Source organism: Miniopterus natalensis, chromosome 6 (genome assembly GCF_054644295.1).
Source record: "Miniopterus natalensis isolate mMinNat1 chromosome 6, mMinNat1.hap1, whole genome shotgun sequence".
In the NCBI taxonomy this organism is placed as follows: Eukaryota; Metazoa; Chordata; class Mammalia; order Chiroptera; family Miniopteridae; genus Miniopterus; species Miniopterus natalensis.
Window position 1 is genome coordinate 85,059,279 of NC_142086.1, and position 18,313 is coordinate 85,077,591.

At 47.4% G+C, this 18,313-nt stretch overlaps 1 protein-coding gene across 9 annotated transcripts in view; it reads right to left on the reverse strand.

Moving 5' to 3' along the window:
- ERG (ETS transcription factor ERG) overlaps positions 1-18,079 on the reverse strand; it is a 207,221-nt gene extending 189,142 nt beyond the window's left edge. Inside the window, exons 1-2 of one of the 9 annotated variants that reach the window (XM_087818419.1) lie at positions 17,399-18,079; positions 6,675-6,760 (exon numbers count right to left, since the gene is read on the reverse strand). The gene's annotated coding sequence lies outside the window, so the exon portion shown is untranslated. Of the gene's footprint in view, positions 1-2,841; positions 2,869-6,674; positions 6,795-16,318; positions 16,409-17,398 lie in introns of those variants that run through there. The other 8 variants (XM_087818420.1, XM_016220793.2, XM_016220761.2 and 5 more) reach the window with 8 other exon arrangements.
- Positions 18,080-18,313: the final 234 nt, after the last annotated feature.

Below are 18,313 nucleotides of genomic sequence, written 5' to 3' on the forward strand. Positions count from 1 at the left end.
AAAGGTTCAGGAAGAAAGGGGGCTTTCATAACTAAATGTTACTTGCTTGGAGTTAAGCACCTCTTAACTTCTTAAAAGGCAAACAACTAAAAGCAGCAATGAAAATGTGCCTTTTCAGTCAAATTAGAAAGGAAGAAATAAAACTGTCATTATTTGCAGGTGACATGATACTGTATATAGAGAGCCCTAAAGATTCCACCAAAAACTACTAGAACTGATAAATGAATTCAGTAAAGTAGCAGGATACAAAATAAATATCCAGAGGTCAGTTGCACTTTTATACACCAATAATGAACTATCAGAAAGGGAAACTGAGAAAACAATCCCATTCACAACTGAAGAAAGAAACTGAGGAAGATACAAATAAGTGGGAGCATATACCATGTTCACGGATAGGAAGAATTGACATCATTAAAATGTCCATACCACCCAAAGCAATCTATAGAGCCAACACAATTCCTATCAAGGTACCAATGGTATATTTCACAAAACTAGAACAAATATTCCAAAAATTTATATGGAACCACAAAAGACCCTGAATAGCCACAGTGATCTTGAGAAAGAAGAACAAAGTTGGAGGAATCCCACTACCTGACATCAAACTATACTACAAGGCCACAGTGATCAAAACAGCATGGTACTGGCATAAAAACAGACCTATGATTGATGGAACAGAACAGAGAGCCCAGAAATAAACCCATGCCTATATGGTCAATTAATATTTGACAAAGAAAGCAAGAACAGACAATGGTGTAAAGATAGTCTATAAAAAAATGATGTTGGGAAAATTGGACAGATATGTGCAAAAAATGAAACTAGACACCTTCTTACACCATACACAAGAATAACCTCAAAATGAATTAAAAACTTAAATGTTAGACTCAAAGCCATTAAAATCCTAGGAGAAAAATAGGCAGTAAAATCTCAGACATCTCTCACAGCAGTATTTTTTCTGATATGTCTTCTTGGGCAAGGGAAACGAAAGAAAAAATAAACAAATGGGACTACATCAAACTAAAAAGGTTTTGCACAGCAAAGGAAACTATCAGCAAAATGAAAAGACAACTCACTGAATGGGAGAACATATTCGCCAATGACATATCTGATACAGGGTTAATATCCAAAATTTATAAAGACCTTAGACGCTCAACACCAAAAAACACCCCAAACAATCCAATTAAAAAATGAGCAAAAGACCTGAATAGACACTTCTCCAAAGAAGACATACAGGTGGCCAGTAGACATATGAAAAGGTGCTCAAAGTTACTAATCATCAGAGAGATACAAATTAAAACCACAATGAGATACCACCTCACACCTGCCAGAATGGCTGCCATCAATAAATCAGCAAACAAGTGTTGGTGAGGATATGGGAATGCAGATTGGTAGAGCCATTGTGGAAAGCAGTATGAAGTTCCTCAAAAAATTAAAAATGGAACTGCCTTCTGACCCAGCAATTCCACTTCTGGGAATATATCCGAAAAGACCTGAAACACTAATTCGAAAGAATATATGCTCCCCTATGTTCACTGCAGCATTATTTACAGTAGCCAAGTCTCAGAAGCAGCCCAAGTGCCACCAGTAGATGAGTCGATAAAAAAGCTGTGGGACATTTACACAGTGGAACACTGCTCAGCTGTAAAAAATAAAGAAGGAAATCTTCTTACCTTTTGCAACCGCCTGGATGGACCTGGAGAGTATTATGCTGAGTGAAATAAGCCAGTCAGAGAAAGACAAGTACCATATGTGGAATGGTAAAGGGGGAATAAATGGTGATGGAAGGAGACTTGATTTGGGGTAGTGAACACACAATACAATATACAGATGATGTATTATAGAATTGTACACCTGAAACCTATATAATTTTAATAGCCAATGTCACCCCAATAAATTCAATAAAAATGAAAAATTAAAATTAAATTTTAAAAAAAAGAAAATGTGCCTTTTACCTTCCCAAATATAGGGCACAGACAGGGTCCTGGACCCAGAGATGTTCAGGGCAAGATGACCACATGAATCTCCTACCTCATATAGAAGCAAATTCCCTTGCAATGTTCCAGAAATAAATCTACCACCAGAAGATCTAAAGGGGACCAAAGTTTTCCTGCCCCAAAATATGCCTTTTGGGATACTGATTTTTAAGCTGGCTATTAAGAAACAAAAGACTCAGAAAGAAACGTCAACCCTCCCTCTTTAGCTGCCTAAAAGAATTCAGACAGAAAAGTCTGCTTAAAGGAAGGGGCCGTCACCTTCGCATCATAATATAAACTCCGTGGCCGACAGGGAGGAATCCAGCAGAGCTGTTTGTCAGACTCCCCTTTGGGTCCCACTGCTTCTGGGTGGCTGGCAAGAATTTGTTTACTCCGTGTTTGTTCTTTCCTACCCACCTGCAAATTATCTGCTTTCCCTTTGAAATCCCAGACTCCTGTCTCCTCCTTTGTCCAAAATGTCACATAAACCGCAACTGTCCAATGCATCTTCAAGTCTCATATCCTTACAGCACCCCCACAGGCACATCCCTAATAAATGTAGAACATTCTCTCCTGCTAAATATCCCTCATGTTAATTTGAATATCAGCCCATCCAGAAGAACTCAGAGAGGTGGGAGGCAAATTGTTCGTTTGACCCCCACCCTCTCGTAGCACCTCCTGCACCAGGAGCCCCAGGTAAGCATTGAAAAGGACACTGCCTCTCTGCCTTTCCCGCTCACAGCAACACCATTATCACTGACTTTCCTAGAAGATAAGGAACTCTGCCACCCCGTTACTCACTGGGAGAACCAGGGCAGTTGGTAGAACCGCTGGTGATGAGGAGAGGCTCCAACACATGTCAGATTCTTACCAAACCGCTCCGGTTTCACAGCCCACGTCTCTGCCTCCCCACGAACCTGGCGCGCTCCTCCCAGCTTCCAGTCCCGCCCGTCCCGTCGAGTAACTGCCTGAGCCCGTCGGCGGGCGTGGGCGGCCGCTCAGGCTGCCTCCCAGAGCACTCACCCTCATCTGAGTCAGTTGCCTTTTCATGGAAATACTATTCAACGATCATTTTCATAAAACTCTGCTGGCGCAGTTTTGTTTCTCTTGACACGGGCCCAAGTGTTTTTCTCTCCTGATTGATTTTTGGTTGAAACTCAACGTGTCCTTTTGGGTTGTTTATTTTTTAATATATTTCCATTTTTACTGGAGGGGAAACATTGGCATCGATGTGACCCAGCTGCGTTAAATCAGCCACAGGACCTGCACGTAGACATCCCAGACGAGGGGAAACGCTGCCTGCGGGAGCCCCGGGCTGCTCCCTTGCCTACCGGGGGTGCAGGGGACACTGTCCCTCTCATGGCAACGTGTGTTTGCACAGGCCATCACATCCACTACACACTAATTCCCAGAAGCTCCCTGTCACCGTCTCTCCAGGGGAAAGCCTGTGGCCAGTCACTCTGCGCGTGTATGGAGCCCTCTGAGGGACACACTGGGGCACTCAACTGCCTGTTGCTTTGTCGCTATCGGTTTCCAGGCCACACTCTACACAATGGTCAGAACACAATGCCCGGGCATGACATCCTGAGTTCACTTGGATGTCCTTCCATCCCTTCTGAGATCCTGTCCTAGCATCTGTCACCTCTTCTCTGAAACAGAACAGTTTCTTTTTTTTTTCTTTTAAAATATATTTTTATTGATTTTTAGAAAGAGAGGAAGGAAGAGGGAGACGGAGAGAGAAACATCAACACTGATTGGCTGCCTCCTGCAATCTGGACATGTGCCCTGACCGGGAATCGAACCTGTGACCTCTTGGTGCATGGGTTGGGCTCAACCGCTGAGCCACACCGGCTGGGCTGAAACTGAACCTTTTCAAAGGTGAGTACTGGCATTGAGTATGGAAGCTGTGCATTCCCAAGGAGGCTAACCCTACTTCTTGCAAGATGAAAGTCACTTTTTATGTGCAGATTTACCTAAATGTAGGTATGCGTACCTGTGTGTAATGTAAAAATACCTAAAGAGATATGCACTATACCTGTGGTATTAAATTTTCATGGGGAAGAGACATAATCAGGAAAGAGCTGTCTGAAAAGACTCTTTAGAGGGTTGGTCATGAAAAGGGGTTTAAAAAGCACTAATTTAATGACTGCATCAGAAAATATCATTACTTCTTGTTGTGTTTGGCACCAATGTCTCAGTGATAGATCTGTACTCAGAAGACTGAGTTTATCCCAATCTCTTTAGGATAGTCCCACAATTATTTATATAAGCCGGGAATTGAAAGAGTTACAATACACTGACAACTCTTTACAATTCACATACACGATACTTGTTATAAAAGCCAATAGGAGCTGCCCTAGCCAGTTTGGCTCAGTGGTTAGAGTGTCAGCCCTTGGACTGAAGGGTCACCGGTTCGATTGCGGCCAAGGGCACATACCTCAGTTGCAAGCTCCATCCCTGGTCCCTATCAGGGCACGTGCAGAAGGCAACCGATCGATGCGTCTCTCTCACATCGCTGTTTCTCTCTTTCCCCGCCCCCCCCCCCCCACTCTCTTTGAAAAGCAATGGAAAAAATATCCTCCGGTGAGGATTTTAAAAAATAAATAAAATAAAAGCCAATAGGTGTCAAGCACAAAAAAACAAAACCAAAAACCGAAAAATAAAAAAAGGAAAGAAATAAAGACTGATACTCCGACGCAGATGAAGCAGATGACGGCACTTCTTCGCAAACAGCTGGTTTGCAAATGTCTACGAAGGAAAGCGTTCTCAGGACATCTTTTCATTCCACAGTAAGTATCCAAGCTGCGAACCATCCTTGCCTTGCATGAGTCTATTTCAAATCTTGCTTATTCCAAAAAGGAGGCCTGCATTTAACTTTCTCAAATAAATGATATGCAACTCTCGTTTTCACTTGCTTGGGGCAAAGACTAAAATATAGTGTTTAACCTTGCCTCCTTTGCCAGTGCAAACACAACTCCTTCTGAGCCTCATCTCCACTCCTTTAACCTGGGTTGAGCCCAAATTTATTCCCACTCTTTATAGGGGGGGAGCCCATGCTCCCAACACCGCCACCATGACGCCGCTGGACCTTCTCCTGACCTGTCCTGGCCATGCCCTTGCACGGTAAAGAAATGGAATCATTTTACTCATAATCTCAGACGTTACGTACACCAGCATCAGAGACTATAGACATAACTTTGTGACAACTTCAAAGGGTGAATTCGCAGAGCAGGGACAGTAAGTGGAGTGTGTTTTCTGTCCTCAAAATCCCAGGCTAGGGCAGACGTATGAATAATTTTCAAAAATCAGGAAGTCTGCGGAAATCCCCACTGTTTTATAAAGATTGCATGGCGCTCATCGAATCTCCTAAGGCCTCTGTCTCCCTCCCCTCCGCGGAGGTCCCTGGACCTGACTCCTCGTGGCCAGGGCCAAAGAACGCAGGCACCTGCCTCCAGCAAATCCACACTGCTTCCCCCTCATTCCCAGACACAAATTTCCATGAAAACCAGACACAGGAGAGAAAGTGAGGGCAGGCCTTTCCAAAATCGCTGCAGATCGGCAGCCTGGTTTCATTAGATCCGCGGGCTTGTTTCTTTTAGCCCCTGCCTGCGCACTGCAGGTAGAACTGCCCCACGGTGACATTTCCAACCCCTGCAGGTAAGGAAGGAAGACCAGGCAGGAGGGAGAGGGGACAGGATGGGGGGGGGGGTTTAGAGACCAGGAGGAGAGGGAAACACTGAGCAATGCTTAAGGAGGTGACTCGACTGGGTGTTACTTGTCATGTGGCTGAATCCACCCACACATCCCTATAGCATGGAAGTTGTTTGGCCTCATGGGACAAGGCTCTACAGTTGTCATTATTAACCCGAGCTGGACTAAACGTAGCAGCTCCCACAAACACCCAAACTGAGAAGCTGGTGGGGGATCCATGTGGGGCTGGGGGAGGCAGCCCCCTTGGGTTCCTGTCATCTTCGCTGTGCCACAGCTGGGAGCAGCACCCACGAGCTGACAGTCCTGCATTTAGCAGTTTCTCTCCAAGGTCCTCCTTGACCACGTGGCAAATCCTAAGGACCAGCGCAGAAGCAACTGGACGTCAACCTTCCCTTGGGCCGCGCGGCCGGCCCCGGCTCCGGCTGCCAGCGATGACTCGGCTTTTCCTCCCGGAGCCCGAGCACATGTGGCTCACATCAGCGTGCTCTCGATTCATTCTGTGTTCAGACCACTTGCCTCTCACGTTCTCATATTTACACATGTTCACTGAACGTAACCCCAAGTGAATTATTTAAGAAGTCTTAATGTGCTTCAGACTTCTCAAATAGAATTTAGACTTTAAATTAAATTTGTTCTCCTGTGGGAGCCGAGGAGGTGGAACGCAGCACAGAGCATCGGGCGGACGTGCAGCGGGCCTCTGAACAGGAGCTCAGGGCCCTGGCCGGTGTGGCTCAGTGGTTAGAGCGTCAGCCCACGCACCAAAGGGTCGAGGGTTCGGTTCCAGGTCAAGGGCACCTACCTGGGTTGCAGGCTCTGATCCCCGGCCCCAGTGAGGACATAGGCAGGAGGCCACTTATCAGTGTGTCTCTCTCATATCGACGTTTCTCTCTCTCTCCCCTCCCTCCATCTCTTCCACTCTCTCTAAAAATCAATGGGGGGGGAAAAATACCCTCCAGTGAGGATTAACAACAGAAACAACAGGCGCTCAGGTACCTCTGAAGGATTTCACCTGGTGGCTGTCACTCCGTGGAGGGCGAAACAGGACTGCAAAGTTCAACTTGACAGCAGCAGAGCCTGCCCTGCACGAGATAAACAGACTGATGAGGCTCCGTGGGCGGGGAGAGATTGAGCAGAGAACTGATCCGCGTATATGCACAACCCAGGGCCACAGACAATAGTGTGGGGAAGGCCTGGGGGGCTGGGGATCAATGGGGGGGAGGGGGGTACCTGTAGTACTTTCAACAATAAACTTAAAAAAAAAAAATTCTTGCTTTTCTGTTTGTCCCTGGACAGCCCACAACCAGAGACGTATAATGGTATAGACGAGACCACACAGCCACGCTCGTTAGTTTTGAGGTTGGTTTTTGTTTTTTTTTTAAATAAGTCATGGTATTTTTTTTGTCCGTCGATATTTGGTTACCAATAACTACGCCGAATTAGCTGTTAAATTTGATAGGGCAATTAGAGTTGAGAAAAGCCACACGTATTTTACTTAACAGTTTTGTTTTGTTTAGTTTTTTTACAGTAAGCACTGTCCACGGGGAAAAATAAACCAGAACAAAGAAAGTGAGTGGAATTCCCTTATTATGCACTAGTGATCATGAAAACAAGCCATCTACAAGAAAGCCCGGCGAGGAGTTTGCTGCAGACCAGGCCCTGAACTGAAAACAAATTTCTTATTCATGGAACTGAGAGTAAGAACCTACAGTGGGGTGTTTTTTTAACTTTGCAGAAAAATGAAATTAAATCCACTCTGCAACATGCACACGGTAAAGGGGTTAAGTTACTCAATGACACGTTACACACAGCACTGATAATCACAAGTGGCATGTGAGCTACGAGACTGGCTTTGTAAGAGTTTGCAGTGCAGCTCAGTGTTCCACAGAGGGAAAGGCCGGGTTAGATGTAGTCTCATTACCAAATCTGAGTGTGAGCTCTTAGAAGCTAATTCTGTGGCAATCCATCAGATAGTCACTCTTTCTCTGGGCTGCTAGCCCCTGAAGAAGGCTGTTCTTGACCCCGCCAGCGTGGCTCAGTGGTTGAGCATCGACCCATGAACCAGGAGGTCGAGGTTCAATTCCTGGTCAGGGCACATACTGGAGTTTCGGGCTAGGTCCCCAGTGGGGGGCATGCAGAAGGCAGCTGATCTATGACTCCCTCTCATCACTGATGTTTCTATCTTTCTCTCCTCCCTTCCTCTCTCTGAAATCAATAATATATATATTTTTTTTAAAAAAAAAAGAAGGCTGTTCTTCAAAATGATAAAATATATCATTCTCAAGAAACTAACTGTCCACAGGCAAAACAGAAAATGTGGCCCGGCCAGGCGTGGCTCAGTGGTTAAGCGTCGACCTAGGATCCAGGCGATCAGGGTTCGATTCCCAGTCAGGGCACATGCCCGGGTAGCAGGCTGCAGCCGATCAATGACTCTCTCATCATTGATGTTTCTATCTCTCTCTCTCCCTCTTCTTTCCTCTCTCTGAAATCAATAAAGATATATTTAAAAAAACAAACAAAAAAAAAACAGAAAATGTGTTATGATGCCAGGAGTATCTGTAAGTGGGGAACGCACAAATAAGATGTTTATGCATGAAGGTGTCAGAGCGGGGCTGAGATGAAAACAGCATTATTGCTACCAGGCATACAAAGTTTCAGTGTAAACGCAGATATTTCATTCTGCCCTTTAAAAAAGCATGAAGCGAGTCAACAGGAAGTTATATATACATATTCCCTCCAATCTGAAAACTGCAGATTCAGAACTGAACTTTTGCAACCTTCAGCTTTCTAGTGCCATCATATCTGGTTCCATGGTGATATTTTGGGCGACATGGCCAATGGAGACACAAAGCCCTACTCCTGGGACGAGCTATCTACCAATGTTATGGTTACTAATTCTATTAAATCTGAGCCCTTCTGCGGAACAGTCTACACGTGACCGTCCAATACAGTATCTACCAGACACATGTGGCCACCGCGCATTTGAAATGTGCTGTACATGTAAAGTACACACTGGATTTCAAAGAGTCGCTATAGAAAAAAATAATGTAAAATATCTCACCAATATTTTGTATTAATTACATTTGAAGTGTTTTAGACACGTGTTACACAAAGTAGATTATTAAAATTAACTTCACTTGTTTTTCTTTTTTCATGTGGCTACTAGAAAATTTAAAACTAGACATGAGACTCCTTATATTTCCTTTGCTCAGCTCCCTTCTTGTCATCTGGGACATCTGTAAGTGGACTTTCTACTCTGACCAAGAAGACTCCAGCCAGCAGAGCCCACGCGCGGATTTCAGAGTGTGTCTGCCCGAGTTTCAGTTCCACCCTGGCTCTCACTACCTGGAGTCCCGAGTCTCACTCTGCTATTCTGGAAAGTGGGGGCAATGCGGGCACCTCCTTCAAAGGGCTGTGGTGAGGATCACCTGTGCCCGCACCACCTGGTGAAGTCAATGTCAGTGACCAGCATGCACACATCGCACTCTCCCGTCCCCTTTGCAAGATTACTTTATTCCAGACCTTTTACCTCCACGCTTGGGTTATTGAAATCTGTGTCTAGACTGGTCCCTCCAAAACCCGGGGAGGGTTGGACAGGACCTACACCAGGGCCTCCCTGCCCTTTGGGAGGCATTTTCTGATCTTCATGCATTAGATTTAGATCACTTTTCCATTCTATGATTCTTATGAGATGGACTACTCTATTTATATTCTACCTTGTTCCAAAGGAAGGATATAAGGCAGTTTACAGGGGTATATGCAATTAACAAGTTTTTTGTTTTTTTAAATTCAGAAATAAATAATAGAGATGAGGGTAGAGAGAAACAAGAACACACTGGAGCTAAGAATGTGGAGGCCACGGGGGAGCTGGGCACACACAGGCCTCCGAGTGATGACCTCACCCAAATGCTCAGACAATTGCTCCTGATGCTAAGACTAAAAGCAACGTGCTCCCGTGGGTCCCTAAGAGAGAAGGACCCGTGTGATTGTATAGCAAGCTTGCCCAACAGCGGCCCTACGGAAAGCCCCATGTGCTGCATGGGTGGGTGCCTGTCAAGGCCTCCAACGCAGCACACAGAGCACTTGAGTAGAAGGCCCTGGGGGCCAATGCCTCCATCACCCTACAGTGTAGGGTCCTGGCTCACTGGCACACTGGCCTGGTCCCAGCAGGTGCCACTTTTGTTAGAATATGCACTCACTCCCTTTCTAGATTTCATGGCATATGCATTCACCCTCTTTCTAGATTTCATAGCATTTTGCATTCACTCCCTTTCTAGATTTAACAGCATATTCACTCACCCCCTTTCTATATTCCGGGACAGGTTCACTCATCTCCTTTCTAGATTCCACGGCACATGCACTCACTTCCTGCTTATATTTTTCAGCTCCCTGAACGCAGGACCCGAGTCCCCTGCGGTGCCCCCTGCGTGGCGTCCTGCACAAACAATAAAGCAATGACATGGACTAAAAGGGCACCTTGCCATTCCCCATACAGTCTGCACTTTCCAGTATCTTCCTCCTACTTGCCTTTCTGTGACCCAGAAGCTCTGCTCCGCTGGAGTCCTGAACCTCGCAACCTGCGTTAAATCTGACCACAGACCAACCTCTGCCAGTTGGGGATTCCCTACATTCCTGGGCAGCCACTTGTCCTCCACTAATCGCCACCTGCGGATACTCATCCTAAGGACGCTGCATAAAGAGTGGAAGCTATTAGCTCTCTGGAGTGAAAAGGGGTGTAGTGTTGTTTACATGTCGTCAACACAACTTGTAACTCAGGCAAGCAGATAGGCAAGAACCACAGTGGAATATTCTGGCTTTTCCCTTTAATTTGCAGTTGTTTTCCTAACCTCTAGATCTGTCCAGTGTCTTAAGAGTCCCTCACTAACCCTGGTCCCATCTCTTTTAGGACAGTGCTCTCATTTAGTAGGTGATCAATACATTTTGATTGAGAAATGTCTTTCCAGGTTGCTTAAAATTAATAAAGAAAATTTAACATGACCGAATGCTTAATTTTTGCAAAGAAAAAATTATACTGGTGCTCAACGTCGTTGTAAATACGATCTTAATATGTATACACATGAAACGCCTTCTCTGTCTCCTGGTACTTAAGTTTACTGTGGGTTCGATGGACTCATGGTTGAACTTGACCTACCTCTGCTTTTGCAGTTTGGGCGTAGAGTACTCAGGAGAAACTGTTCTTGTGGGGCATTCTGGTTAATCACCTATAAGTCTTAGAAACCTGCAAAAACAAGTCAAATTCCCTCATGACGTAGGACTGTAAGCCACTTCAGGGCGGGTGCACCTTCTGCTGTGAGCTGCCCAGGGAGATACCTCAGGCAGCCAGCAGCGATCTCTCCGCCTCCACGGGCCTGTCCTGGGGCGTCAGAGACGGGGCGAGTGCTGGTGATCTGGGGGCCGAAATCCCTCCTCCAGAGAAGCCTGCGCCACTCCCGGGTCTGATCTTTGCTGTCATTGTTTCTATTCCAAAACGCCGCAGGGAAGTAATTTTACGGCCAGGGTCAAATACACTGAGAACTTTTTGATACTGAAGAAGCCAACTCTCCCTCTCCTGTCGCTTACTCTGTCCTCTTGCCGCTGTACCTCGCACGGCCGACAGAGCCAGCCCCGCATAAGACAAGTTCAAGTGTGGTGCAGAGAGAGCCCAGATCTGTGAGGATGAGCCCTGGCTTTGGGAGGCTGGCTGTGATTTTAATGAGAATCCATTCGACATACAAGATTTTGTTAGAACGTTCCTAGGCCAGCCGCTGGTTTCTTTTCTACATGATTTTACCTTGTTTCCTACTAGAAGAAACCTCAGCTTTCTAATACATTTAAACTTAAAAGGTTGAGATTGTGAGTGTGAGTAAGGTTTGCATTTCCAAGCATTTCGTTTTTCTTCTTTGGTTATTGTTTATACTCTGCTTAGATCTCCGTTCGCCAGGGAAGAATCGTGGAACGCACCTCACTCTCTGCTGGGGTCCGAGGCCTTCCCTCCTGCCCTCGTGGTGCGGGGGGCCTCCCTCCCTGTCCCACCAGGCCCCTCAGAGCGGCTCCTTTCAATCCCTCCCGATTTTAATGAGAATCCATTCGACAGACATGATTTTGTTAGAACGTTCAGCGGCCTGAGACCTCCATTCACTCCCACTTCCAGCAGCGTCCGAGCCTCAGGGGCACAGAGAGGAAGGAACCTCACTTTTCCCCTCGCCAACCCAGTCAACGTGTTAGACTAAAGCAATGGGGAGTCGACAGGGATCTCGGCTTTCTCCTACGGCAGCCGAGTCCACAGCCATGTCTGCGGTTGCTCAGATAGAAGGGGAACACCACCCACTAATCCATTTCCAAGACACAGCAATGACTGCAACCCCACAAATACGTCCTCAAGCTGGCCTCGCACACCCCTCTGCCCAGGGCGCAGGAAAACGTGCCCAAGCCAATTCGGTCTTTTACTTCGCAACTTTGTTACTGAACCCCAAGAATCCACAACCCACACGTCCACTCCTCCAAAAGCCCCAAGAATCCGTAACCCACATGTCCGCTCCATCGCAGAGAGAATGAATCTTCCCACCAAGAACAGAGAGGGACCTAAGGCAGCGATTTTCCACCAGGGTGCCTGGCACAGTGTTTAAAACACGCAGCACTGACTGTTCAGCCAGGGCCACTGACCTCTTTTCCCTCAGACTGTCAAGTTAAAAAATGACAACGGCCAACACAATGATAGCCATCCGGTGTGAATCATTCCAAATTATACCTATTTTTGGCTAAAAATAATAATACATTTTTTGGTGTGCCATGGAATTTCAGTAAATTAGTTTACATGCCATGAGCTGAAAAAGCTTGAAAATCTCTGACTTAATAGAGTAAGGCAACAATGCTACTGCCCCCTGCTCAAACACTGAGGTGCACGCACACTTCTCCGCCTTTAAATGAAGATTTGGGAACCTTCGCTGAGCTAACCCTTACTCAGATGAAAATAAGGGTTTCCTGCTTTTTTTTGAAAATCACCAGAGATGTGCCTGTTTTCTTTCCTAGTCATTGGAGGGATGTTCTCCCCCTTGAGCGTGTTTTCCAGGGGGATCATTATTGGAATAATATTACTCCTAAAAGGAATCCCATATGAGACACCAGCTGTGTGCAAATCTCATTTCCACTGAAACAATTCAAAACGTTAGGCTATGTTTTAAAGGGAGGCAGCTACAGATCTAGGTTTTCAAAGCCTTTACACACGCTAACGGTCTGTCCTAGATCAGATCTCACGTCTCGTTCTCCCGAATTGTAATTTAAAAGCGACAAGTTCATTCAGAAGGCCCATTTATACACGCTTTAAGGTTATTTCGGTCTTCACACCCAGCCATTTTCAAATAGGAAACAGTCACATGACCAAAGTCCCTCTGCACACACTTCTGAGCGCGCACCCCGTCAAGGTAACCGCACCCCTTGCTTTCACTGTCAAATTACTGTTTCTCAGACACAGCCAGGGTCCTCCGGATGATGGCATGCCACTGTAAAAATAGAAGGACTTAAAAGTTAGTTTAAATCGAAGACTGAGACCAGAGCTCCCTTTGGAGCACACCCTTTAATTTCTTGCTGTTGTCTACATTTCACTTACACTTAAATTTAGCAAAGTAATTTTAGATCACCCGCCTTCACCACCTTCCCTAGACTTGCAAAGTTACAAACATGAAGCATCGAATCCTCTCTTTTGTAAATACTAAAATATTCAAAATAAAAGGTAACATTTTATTGTGAAAAGGGGAGAAATACACACACCCCCCACACCCCCGCTATTTTGAAAAGCTGGTTCAGATGCTTCGTCTAGCCGTGGGAAATGCCTGCTCATCTGCAGAAGGACTGCTTGGAATGACTAACGTGAGAAGGCGTGTGCTGACAATGCGTAACGTGCAACTAATCGGCTCACTGCTAACAAGCCCACTGAGGGGCAAAGAAGGACCAGCAAGAACGTCGCCGTGACCATCAACAACACAGACCTGCTGTGTCAGCACCAATTACTGCAGTGACTTTCAAAGTCCCCCCACAACTCCAACTCACCCTGCCACCATCAGGGATCAAAATGACCTGAAATTGGGTTCAAAATGTTTAAATACCTCCGTTGTGCCGGCTTGTTTCTCCAACAAATGCTACTGCAAAGGGTTTAAGAACTTCCAAGTTCAAGGTGCAGACCACAGACAAAAGCTGTATGTTGAAGAAACACTCCCTGGGAATGCCCAAGTAGCTTCACATGCTGGGGAAAGAAAATCACACCCCTCTGGCATTCTCCTCCTCACTGAACCGTCTGCCTGGGAAGCAGAGGATAGTGAAGCCAGGAGGTGACAAAGGGACCTGCCTTCAGACAGATCAACTCCCAACTTAGACCCAGAACTGACTCGCAGCCCCAAGAAGCCAGGGTTCTGCTAACAGCAGCTCACTTCTCACGGACGCTCCCTTGAAGGCATCTAGCTTCGCAGGCTCCCTAAGTCTCATCAGCAACGTGTAGGTGGCCCTAGGCTGACACGGCCTGAATGGAGATCTATGAAACAGCACCGATATTCATTCAACATGACAGTGTCTGCCCGCCGCCCACATCCTAGGACTCACGCCGACCTGCTATCGCTTCCCCTGGGAAACAGGAAAAGATTTTAGAAACATTAGCTCCTCTGTCTCGCGAAGAAATAAATCCCACCCACTCCTCGATTATTCTTTTGTTATTTAAGGACAGCTCACAAGAAGAAAACAGCTAATATTAACTTTAGGGGAAAATGTTGAACATGTTCTATCACCCACTTATGAGATATAACATATTCCATATAGGCACGCAGGTAACGTTTTAGGATACTGTGTGTTAAAAGTCAATACCGACACCTTTCACAGATGCTTTACTTCTTATACATCCAGCATTCCCCTGGGACCTTAGCCCTTTCCGCAAATAAAATATCTGATTTTATGAGAATAAGAAATTCGACAAAATTTTTCTTTAATATCAAAACAAACATTAGGAGTGGGGTGGGGGGAATATATATATACACGTGTACAAGCAGCCCTACCACACAACCCATTCAACTCATGTTCAAACATTTAGCTAAAGATGACAGGCACATCAAATTAATTTGCCAAGAAGTCGTCAGGAAAGAACAGGTACATGTGAAATTATGTGCCGCAAGTCTACATGAATTTTAAAAATAAAACTAAATAATTACAAAGTGTTAGAAAGAGAAAAAATCGAAATGTTAAGTGCAACTGGAATTGTATTTTCTTAAACAAAAAACTCAAAAGATATTAATACCCATTGATGAGTTTCTTGTAATTTCCAGAAGTCACTGACTAAATTGAAACTAGGATGACCCAACGGCAAGCAGCACTTGTGATGTGTGCAGCACTCATAACACCTTTCTTTAGGATTATAAAGCTTTGCTTATTAAACACAAGTTTGCATAGCTTGTTCTGTTTCCGACAGAACTGTGATTTCAATGGTACGATCAGTTCATCCATCACTTGACACACAGTGAATTAACTTATCTGGTGGAGTTTTGTGTAACTGCTACTGCCTGGTCCTGCCACTGATGAAGGAGCCGCACAAGCTGATGCCAGCAGAGCAGGGGTTAAACCCAGGAATGTGACAGTCCTGCGGGTGATAAGGTGACAGGGAGCTGAGGCCAGCACGGGGCTCTAACTTACTCGGAGAGAATTGGAAATACTCAGAAATAGTCCCAGTGGTAAATAAACCTCTATGCCCTATGTTATGTCACCCTGGGAAGAATAAAAAGTTTTGTGGTGTGTGTTTTTTTAACTCACATTGAAAGTTTTTGAACTACAGAAGCTCCAGAAACATGCCGAGTGTGAAATGTGGCACATATGAACATGTTCTTTGGAAGAATAAACGACGTTGTTGTATCAACGACAACTTGCATTAAATCCGTATTTGCATTGAAATTGTTTACCCACTTTACTGGGCAGCTTAGTCTGCTAATAATAATAGTATCTAAGTCTGATCCTTAAAAATATCAAGCGTAACTCCACGCAGCACCTTTGGAAAAGCATCTATACAATATAGAACAGCAATATATGGCAGATGGACTTCGGATAGAAGCCAAAGAGACTAGCTGGTTAAAGAAATGACAGTCTACATTTTAAACACGCCGACTTTTCCAATTAAGGCGCAACCCTGGAGGCGCAGAGGCATGACTGCTGCAGGCTGAGGTGTCAGAGGTGAAAAGACAGACCAGCCAGACAGAGGGCGGCGAGGACGGAGACGCAGCGGGTCGGAGCGCGCGCCCCGGCGCCGTCGGAGGGCGAGTCCACGCGCTGAAGGACGCACCGGGCAGTGACAACCAAGCCCGCATCTGGTCTCCACTTTCAGCCAAGCGTGGGCTTCCATTCAACCCTGATTTCCACTCCAGACAAGAACAAATAACCTCTTGCTCAGCGCCCCAGCTGAGGCCCCCGCGGTTTGCTCTCCTGACCCCAGCCGATTTTGGTGCGCCTGCTCCTCTCCAGGCGTCCCCTACCACGCGCGTTTTCCAAAGTCCCTCCCCGGGTCGCACGCCCCACCTGTCCCGGAGCCGTCGGAAGAGCCGGACGCCCGCCGCCACCGTCCCCGCCGCCGCCAGCACGGGGACCCGGCAGAGCGCCCGGAGCGCGGGACTTACCGGGAGGCGAGCGCCGCCGTCGGGGGAGGGCGTGCCCGGCACGTGTCCGTCCGCGCGTGTCCGCGCGCGCCTGTGCCCGCGCGCGAGCCTGGCCGTGCGCGCCGAGCCGGCCGCACTGACTCCCGGGCGCCGACGGGCTCAGCCCATGGTGTGGGCGCCGGCTCGGGGAGGCTCCCTCAGCCGCCAATCGCCGCGCAGGGCGGCCGCCCCGACGCGCTCCTCTGGATCCCGGAGTACGCGCCGGGGGCGGGGCGGGGGCGCGTGTCCAAGGGCGCGTGGGGGCGCGCGCTCCAGTCCAGGTGCGCGTGGGTGCGCCGGAGCGCTCGCGTCCGTGCGCGCGCGCCCTCGGGCCGGGGTCGCGGGGGGCGCGGGCGGCGCGGGGGGATCTGGACACCGCTTGGGTTGCGCACCGAGTTGGCGGCTCCGCGGAGGAAAAGGAGGAGGAGCGGAGCCTGGGACGACGTGAGCATCCAGCGAGGCCAGGCCCCGGCGGGAGAGGAGCCCGGGACGCACTGCCGGGCGGGGAGAGGAGCGCCACCGCAGCGCAGCGGAGGGCGGGGAGGGTCGGGACCGCGAGATGGGGAAGCGCGGCGGGGCTGGCTCCCGGGCGCTCGGCGTCGCTTCCAGTGAGAAGTAATTTCTCCCCGGCCTCGGCCGGTACAGACATCAAAAATAACAAAAGTTAAAACGGGTTGTCGCAGAAGTTTAAAGTGACCACCGACTGCCTTGGAAGCTACTCAGAATTAAGACGACGTCGCTCGCGGACTATTGAAGAAGAGACAGCCGCCTAGGTGCCGGGGCTTTAGTGATCCTGGAGTCACCACTTGCGCGTGCCCAGCTGGGACAGGACGGCGGGGGCGCAGGAGGAGCGGGGAGCGGTCGCGAGGATGTCAGGATGCAGAGGAGACACCCCAGCCTGAGGGACGCGGTGACAGCAGCCCTGTGCCGATACTGTCCCCAGGAAACAGCTTCCAAAAGGCGGAGCCTCACGGTTCCTCTCACTGACCCTGGGGGCACCTTGCTAAGCCCCTCCAGATGTTTTCGTTTGAAAAGGAATTCTGGCATCAAAATCGCGCTTACCTGAGTGCCGCTCCTCTGGACTCCTGTCGCCCTGGCACCGTCACGACAGTCCCTGCGCGGATCGCCAGGAACCCATCCCAGAGCGTCCTCTTGCACACTCTGCCCTTCCGACCAAGTGAAAACTACTCATGTCCCTCCCTCTCCAAACTTTAACAGCCAAGAATTTCAGCAAACAGCCAGAAAGAAAGCTAAGTCCCCCCACCCCAAGGGAAGGGAGGGAATAAGCACTCCTTTAATTTGAAAAATAATAATTAAAACTCCCTCAACCTTTAAGGCCGGGCAACACAATCTATTAATTGGTCGCTATTAACATGCAGTTTTATTGACCATAGCACACAGAAGTCTGATTGTGAAGGAGGAGTGTTTTCAATGAGAGTGGAGTTATTTTAGCTGCAGACGTGTTTACATTTCTGTGGTTTAGTCTATAACTTTCTCTTTTTCTTGCTTCAGAATTCTGCTCCATGAAGCAAAGCCCTTAGCTCCCAGACATTCCAAAAAGTCTGCCAAAATAATAGAAAAAAAGAGAGGGAAGAAAAAACACACAGAGACCCCCAAGTCTGGGTCAGGCTCAGGGTTGTAAGTGGGCATCTTAGGTATGCCCCCTTCCCACACACTTTCCAGTTTCAAAAAAAAAAAAAAAAAGCCTTCAGGGCTCCATTTCCTGTTTGCTGGGGAAAAATAAAATGGGTCTAAGCAGCTGAGTCTAGAAATTGCCTTCTCCAGGACCTATAGATTCTGAGAGGGTCTTTAACCCTAGAAATGCCAAAATAGGCTCATTCATTTGAGAATCTATGGTTACAAACTCTGCAAGGGAGTGCTTCTCTTTTAAATGGACAGCCTTCACGAAACTACAAATGCATTCCTAGGAAATTTCTTGAACAAGCAGGCACATCCTGGTAGATCAGATACAAGCCC